The sequence below is a fragment of the Triticum aestivum genome, chromosome 6B (assembly GCF_018294505.1).
Source record: "Triticum aestivum cultivar Chinese Spring chromosome 6B, IWGSC CS RefSeq v2.1, whole genome shotgun sequence".
NCBI classification, from domain to species: domain Eukaryota; kingdom Viridiplantae; phylum Streptophyta; class Magnoliopsida; order Poales; family Poaceae; genus Triticum; species Triticum aestivum.
In genome coordinates, this window is record NC_057810.1 from 712,487,231 (window position 1) to 712,495,182 (window position 7,952).

A 7,952-nucleotide genomic window follows, 5' to 3' on the forward strand; every position below is an offset into this window, starting at 1 on the left:
CGGGCCGCCTCATCTCCGCCCTATATTTGGCTGGATATAAGGAGTACCGGTCAGCCGAACATTTGTCTGTAGTTTGAGAGGTTTGGTTGGGTCGATTTTCTGTGACCGATCACTTACCAGACAGCATCTCCGAGAGTTTGAGACGGGTATGAGAGGATCGGCTGATGCTCTTAGGTCCTGTTTATTTGGGCTTTTATTTTTGCTTTTGCAGCTTTTTCATTTTGGCAAAAAGACATAAAGGCTCTAGATGGGTGCTTTTGATGCTTTGTTGTTGCTACCGCTACTGCTCCCACTCCCGTCCCGTCTTGTTGTCCCGTATGAACTTCTTTTTGCTTCCATCCGTTCAGGTTGGTTACGTAATTTATTACACACGCACCCTCGTGCGACTTGTCCTGCTCGGTTGGTGCTAATTTGTTTTAAATAATACATTTTTTTATTAATTTGCACAAATATTACGCCGATATTTTTATTTTCAAAAATAATATCCAATCAGCCTGCAGCAGGCCGATTGGCCCCTAGTCGGCCAACCGCAGGCTGATTGGCCACTTGTCCTCCTACAGATGGCTGATAAGAACCTGTCGGCCAGTTATGGGCTGATTGGGTCCTGTCGGCCAACTGTGAGCTGATTGAATTTTTTTTAGTTGTCCCGTTAATATTCCGTACTAACTCGTACTATACGTGGATGCGAAATATTTAGGTGTGTTAGTATTTGAAGTTGCTCCGGCAATATCTGAAATATACGTAGATGTCAAACATTTAAATCTGTCAATATTTGTAGTTGCTTCCGCAAATATTCGTAATATATTTGTACGTGTGTGAATTCTTTTAGTTGCTCAGTCAATATTTCGTAATAATTCGTACTATATATGGATGTGAAATATTTCGGTGTGTCAGTATTTGTAATTGCTCCCGCAAATATTCGTAATTTTTTTGTAGGCGTGTGAACTTTTGTAGACCGTTAATATTCTGTAATATATATACATGTCGAATATTTAGTAGTGCGGAGTTGCTGCTTAATACTCTCTCCGTTCCAAAATAAGTGTCTTGACTTAGTACAACTTTGTACTAAAGTTAGTACAAAGTTGAGACAATTATTTTGGGACAGAGGGAGTACTTGTTTGTAATAGGCCCACAGCTGGCCGACAGGGTCACCACCTCTTGGCCGACTGGCCTATCAGCCATCTGTAGGCCGATAGGAGGCCAATCAGCCCGCTGTTGGCTGACAAGGTCCAATCGGCCTGCTGCAGGCTGATAGGATTTTATTTTTGAAAATAAAAATATCGGCGTAATATTTGTGCAAATTAATAAAAAAGATGTATTATTTAAAAAAACATAGCTCGGTTGATGGGGCGGGAAAATTAGGCTCGCCGATTAACCACCCCAACTATCTAGCTCCGTCCCTGGTACACTCGTACTCGCACCAAAGATGCGGAAATTGCTTTTGGAGCTAATTTAAAATTCAATAAAATTCATTTTTTTACATTTCAATTTTTTTTGAAAAGCAAATACTGACATGCATGGAGGCATAGCACATGTGTGTGTAAATTTTTAGAACGAAATACATTGAAATGAGGGTTGTGCAAGAAACAGAAACATGTGGCTTTTCAACACATGATACTATTCAACCCAAAAGTCCATGAATTTGTTCTTTTTACGCATATCATATATCAAGGTAATTCTTCCTTGTATATGTTACCTTGTTCGGTTTTGGTCCACAGACAGACATATATGCATGGCAGTATGGACTTGAACGCGGACTGGCTTGGGTTTGGATTAGCTCTAGGTGAGGACGTGGCAACCACTCCAGCTCAGCCGGACAGCAATTAATACGTACGTGCTGCCAGCTTGCCACAATGCCACCTCATCGGTCGGCCACGAGGGCATGTACAATGGTGGCATATGGATACATATGCCCCATGACAAAAAGTAATTTGAGGCACCTACATTTATTTTTTTCTTCCCAATGTAAGCTACCATTAGTGGGGCTCATTAAAAAATAAAAAATAAAGACTCTAGTACACATATATCTCTATTTTTCACTCCACCTTTTCAGCTTTTGTCACCGGACCACACTTTTTCTCTTCAAGCACCCGCCTCCTGGTGAGGATCCCGCTTCCCTATCCGAACCTACTTTATGTCATATCCGATCCTACATGGCATGCGAGACATCACCTTGAGGCTATGCATTGTACATGCCCTGAAGGATGTCACAGGCTCCATGGACGCACTTTTGCACCTTTCCGTCAGATGCCGATCCTATCTTTGTCGTCCATCATCTGTTGGCAGTCACGTGCACAACGGAGCAGCAAAGCACCAGTGTACCAACACGTACGTACGTAAGTGGAGAGCTCGCATGCACGTTGGACCGTCCTCCTTCTTAGCGGCCCTAGCCGCCGCCACCGGCGAGGGGACTAGGGAGACGATCTTCTTCCACTGATCTCCACCGGCGGGGATGTTGGCGCCTTCTCCCTCCGGCTGCTGCTCCGGCGGCAGGAGGGGGACCCCGTTCCTCCGCTCTGTAGTTAAGGTTTGGATTTGTAGGTCAGGGTGCGCCGTTGAAATGGTGGAAGCGGCGCCAGGACGAATAAATCTGGCTTAACTTCACTCCCACACCGGCGGTGTCCTTTTTGGCGGCGTCTCGGAGTTGGTGGCATCGTGTGTTCGCCGATTCTTCAGATCGGCAGCGTTAGGGTTCATGGATGGTGTCGGCGAGGCGGCGGCGGTGACTCCATCAGGTGTGTCTCTCGTTCTGCTCTGTCTCCGTTGCTGCGGTGTTGTCTCCTACGCCATGATGGATCAGGGAGGTTTTGTCGTTCAGGAGTACGAGGCGCCGCTTGTCTACGGAAGTGACAACTGGAAGATGGTGCATCTTGTGCTGGGTTTGTGGTTGGAGGCTAACAGTTCTCGTTTCCTCCTCCGACGTCATAGTCGTGCGGGTGTGTCAGTTATGGAGTTCGATGGCGTGTCCGAGGACACGTTGCCCCGGTCTGATTCTTTCAATGCAAATGGTTTTGCTTCAGACAAACTACATTGGAGGTCCGTAAAGCTGCTGATCAGCAATGAAGCCGCGTCGAACTCGGGTGAAGAGGTGATTTGCCTCCTTTTTCTTAATAAAGACGGCCAGGCGCTGGTTTTTCGCATAGGATTATTCTATCGTTTCAGTCCTGTAATATCGATGTTTACATGGCTTGTAACATAATCTTTATGTTGTTAATGAGACACATATTACTAGAAAAAAATTTCACCAAGCGTGTCTATGACATACACACACGTGGGGCATACATCCACGTACGTGTTACGGTGAGCCAAGCGTGTCCGTGTGTGTAATTAGGGTGAATTCCATATATGCCACTCAAAACTTGCATGTATTCCCATTTTTCATTGAAAATTTCCCTCTCCCAGATATGCCAGTGAAAATTTGCACCGCGTACAGATATGCCACTATGGCCGGTTTGACCGTTAGGTGACTGTCAAGCGGCACTTGCAAAGACGATTTTGCCTCTGGTACTGTAACGGTGATACACTGTAGTATTCTGGACAAATTTGGTCGCTTTCGAAATTGCGGGGCAAACGTACTGTAGCGTCCACTTTTACAAAAAAAAATCCAGTTTTTTGATATTGCGAATTTTTTGGAATTCCGAACAAATTTGGGCAATTGCGAACAATTTTTTCAAAAGAACTGTTAGGAATTAAGAATTTGAAACTATGGAATTCACCCGTGTAACTAATGCTGTGATGGCTACGCACCTACACTCGTGCGGTCGTGCCGTTTGTTTCAAAAAAAGGCCGGCCGGTAATTCGAGTTGCGTGAACTTAACCAAGCTTTGCCTGCCGGCCGGCAATCCAAGTCGATCACATGGGCCACAGTGATATCGTGAGGCGTCCATCGAATATCGCTAGCTGCTGATTTTTCTACCCCGGAAGTTCCACGTATAGTCTGGCTACATTCTCTTGTTTTTCCTTCTTCTAGATCTAGACGTGCCCAGCGGCTCGTTTGGCGTCGTCCAGCTGGTTCGATTGTGGACTCGGATGCACTACATCATCCGCTCTTTAGGTGAGATCGACGAAAAAAATAAAATCATATGTAGGCAATTTGAAAAATTCTGAAATTATTTGACAACATAACTATGGTGTATGTTTACAACTAAAAAAAAGACAGCTCAAAACTCAATTTACAGTGAGAGGTACAAGAAATGACAAACTAAACTATGAATAGTGTACATCAAGCATGCATGTGTGTCTACAAATATCTTCAGAATTTTGGAACATTTTTTGTATTAAAAAAAAAAGCTCCACGAAATCTAGATCCTAGACTAGTTGCCCTCAAGCACACAGGGCGCTGGGTGGGTGACACGCAAAGGCGCAGCCCCGGCTACCCCCGAGCTCTTCTGGACCAGCCCATGTGCTGTTCAAGTGTGCCCCTGCTTTTCTACTTTCGTCATTTCTTTTTCTTCTTCCTTTTTTGCTTCTTTAGAAATGTTGGCGATTTCAAAACAATTTGTTAACTTAAAAAATGTTCACGATTTTTAATTTCTTATCAAGATTCAAAAAACATTTACAAAGTTTAAAATTGTTCCCGCATTTCCAAAAGTATCCCAAGTAAAAAAAAGCAATATGAAAAACGATCCTAGATCTGACAAATGTTCACAAATTTGAAAATGGTGCTAAATTGAAAAAATTGTTCATGAATTCAAAAAATAAAAAAAAATCATGAATTCTAAAAACCATGAATTTAAAATGTTAATCGAATTGCAAAAATATTTACAAATTCAAGAAATGTTTACTAATTCCAAAACTTGTTCTTCGATTCACAAAATGTTCATCGGCTCAATAAAATAAAATTTTGTTCTGGAAATTCAAAAAATATTTAAGAATTCAAATGTTCATAAGTATGATTTTTTTTCAAAAATTATTCAAAATGATCCAGAGTTTCTGAAAAGTTTACAAATTTTATTTATTAGGTAAATTAATAAAATGTTTAGGAATTAATAATAAGTCATGAGTTTAAAAATTGTTCATGAATTGAAAAATGTTCACTTATTTGAAAAAATAATGAATTTTAATCATTTCTCGGTTATCAAGAAAGTTTACGAATTAAAAAATTATTAACTACTTAGAAAAAAGTTCATGAATTTGGACCAAACATGTGATTTAAAAATAGTTCACATTTGTTTTAGAAATAACAGTTATTTGGGAAGGGAAAAATTAAAAAGAAAAAGAAAAAAAGAAGGGGAAATTGACATAAGAAAGAAGCATTACAATACTATGTCGCCGTGCCTCTCTGGAGCACGCCTATGTCTCAGTTAGTGCGAGACATAGGGCTAGTTTGCTTGTAGTCCTCAGCTCCACGCGTTGGTAAAAGTTGAGCCTGGCTTGTGCTTGAAAAAATGAAGAAAAGGGCTTGGCCAGGCCGATCTTGCTTGATGTGTTTGGATGATGTCCCGATCCAGGCCTATCAGCCAATAAAAGAACCATTGACCCGTCACTTCGTCAATAAGGAACCTGTGGATAGTGGATTTAGTGTCTCAGGCAAGATTGAGGCTTCCGATTCTGAGCGCATGGGTCAGGCTAACTTGCATGCCTGGTACTAGCCAAGCTAATGAACATGGGATGCTTCAGGCCAGGCATATTGAGGACACCAAGCAAACAACCTTCAGACAGATTTCAGGAAAAGTCCAGGCCAGGCAAATGTTTGCCAGGACTCCAACTAAACTAACCCGTAGTGCAGCCTCGCTTGCGCGAGTGCGAGACTGGGTCGGCCACTTGCACGGGAGGCCAGGTCACAACCTCATTTTTTTTAAAAAAAATCACTTTTTTTGTTTTTTATCTTGTTTTTACTTCTAAATATTCTAAATATAAATATTCCAAAAAGTTACGTAAAACATTTGAAAAATGTTAATCAAACATTTAAAAAATATTAATTGTGTATACAAAAAATGTATACAATGTGTATGATTTTTTATCATGTACTGAAAAATGTAAACGTGTATAAAAGATTTCCTGATATATAAAAAAATGTACAACGTACATCGAATGAAAGTACACATAAATAACATATATTTTAAAAAGTTAATTTTGTATTTAAAAATGTTAAACAAGTATATAAAAAATGTTTCTGATGTATAAAAATGTATATTTTTGTGAACAAATGTTTACCACCGTTAAAAATGTTTGCCATGTATTTTTAAATTTTTGACCCTATATTCAAAAAACTGTTCAAAACTTCTATTTCAATAAAGTATAGCCTGAGTATTTGAAAAATGTTCATGGTGTGTCAACAAAAATGTTTCACGTGTACAATAAAAATGTGCATTGTCTTCTGAAAAAGTTGATATATGTTGAACACAATAGTAACCGATAAAAATGAACAAAGAAACAAAGAAAAATGAGGGAAGTCAATGAAAGTCAAAAAAGAAACAAAGAATACCGATGAAAACCATGCATAAGTATAAAAATAGTGAAAAACAAAAAGGAAACAAAGAAAAGCGCAGAAAAAAAAGGAAATAAAATGCCAATAAAACAAAGAAATAAAAGGAAAACCTACTAAAAACCGAGAAAGAAACAAAGAAACCGAAGAAATGATAGAAAAAAAGAAAACCAACGAAAATGAGAAAACAAAGGAAAACTAAAAAATAAAAAAGGGAATTAAAGAAAAAGGAAACAAATAAAAAAAACCATAAGAAAACCACTGGAAATTAATGAAAAAAGTGAAAAACGAGAAAGTATCAAAGAGAAACGAAGAAAACCGATGAAAACTAACAAAAAACTAAAGATTTGTGCAATGCCCACGTGTGATACAAACTGGTAATCATGCAAGCCGGACATACACATGGTGTGAATGGCTCAATGGGACATGGTATAGGGTGTTATTATGCAACAAATGAGCTTGGAATAGGAGTCTAAAATGAAGCATCTGCATTGTCTGAATCCGACAAATCGACGAACTCTTTGTATATGAATTCATCAAGCTCCTCGTTCTGAAAGTCATTAGCAAAAGAAACTAAAAGAATCAGACATTTCATCGAGCACAAAGATACATGTGTATGTCCGGGGAAGTAGGACTTATCGAGGGGGCGTCCGGTTGCTGCGACCGTGTCCGGGGCGGCAAGGACGACTGGAGGGTTTTGGGGCCGATGGTGGCCGCGCTGTGGGTTGGGGACGGTGGCGGTGCTAGGGAATGGACGACATACAACGTGGAAGAGAGGAGAGGAAGAGGGGAGGTTGGGCTAGGGTTGGTGACTGCCTGGAGAGATTTGGGATGTGTCTGAACTATCGAATTTGACGTGGCGGACGCGTCTGGGTTTTCCCATATCTGCTCCGCATATGGGTTGGGTTTGAGGGGTGTCGGATCAAGCTGGCAACGGTTAGCCGTTACCCGCGTTCCCGTGGGTAATTAATCTATTAAGGGACGGGGATGTGCCAACTTTAATGCCCACAGAGAAGCTGATGGGTCAATACCTTACCCGGCGTGCAAGACAGGGATGGGGATGGGATAGCATTACCCCTGCCCGTTACCCACCTTACCTGTGAAGGCCTTATATGTGGGCTCTAAAATTAGTACACTCTAGGTAATTACCGTCCTTACCCACCTAAATTTCCACCCATCCCGCCTTTTTGGCCACAAAAGACCTAAGAAATCCTAACCTATCCACAACGTAGCGTTTATTATGCTGAAATGCTACTTTTTTTTGGCTGAAATGCTATTGAAGGTAGGTGTTGATTGCTATATGGGTTTCCTCACGGGGATGAAAAACCTGACGGGGATGGGGATGGGAAACTTTTTATCCCCGTAGGCGGGTACGGGGATGGGGATGGGCATGGAAGGAGTATGGGAGTCTAATACCCCGCCTAGGTAATCCTCATTGCCAACTTGAGTGCTGGACAACCAGGACGATTTAGTTGGCCTCGGGGTCCGGTTGAGTGGCACTTTTTTTTTCCGGGATGTTTGCCCA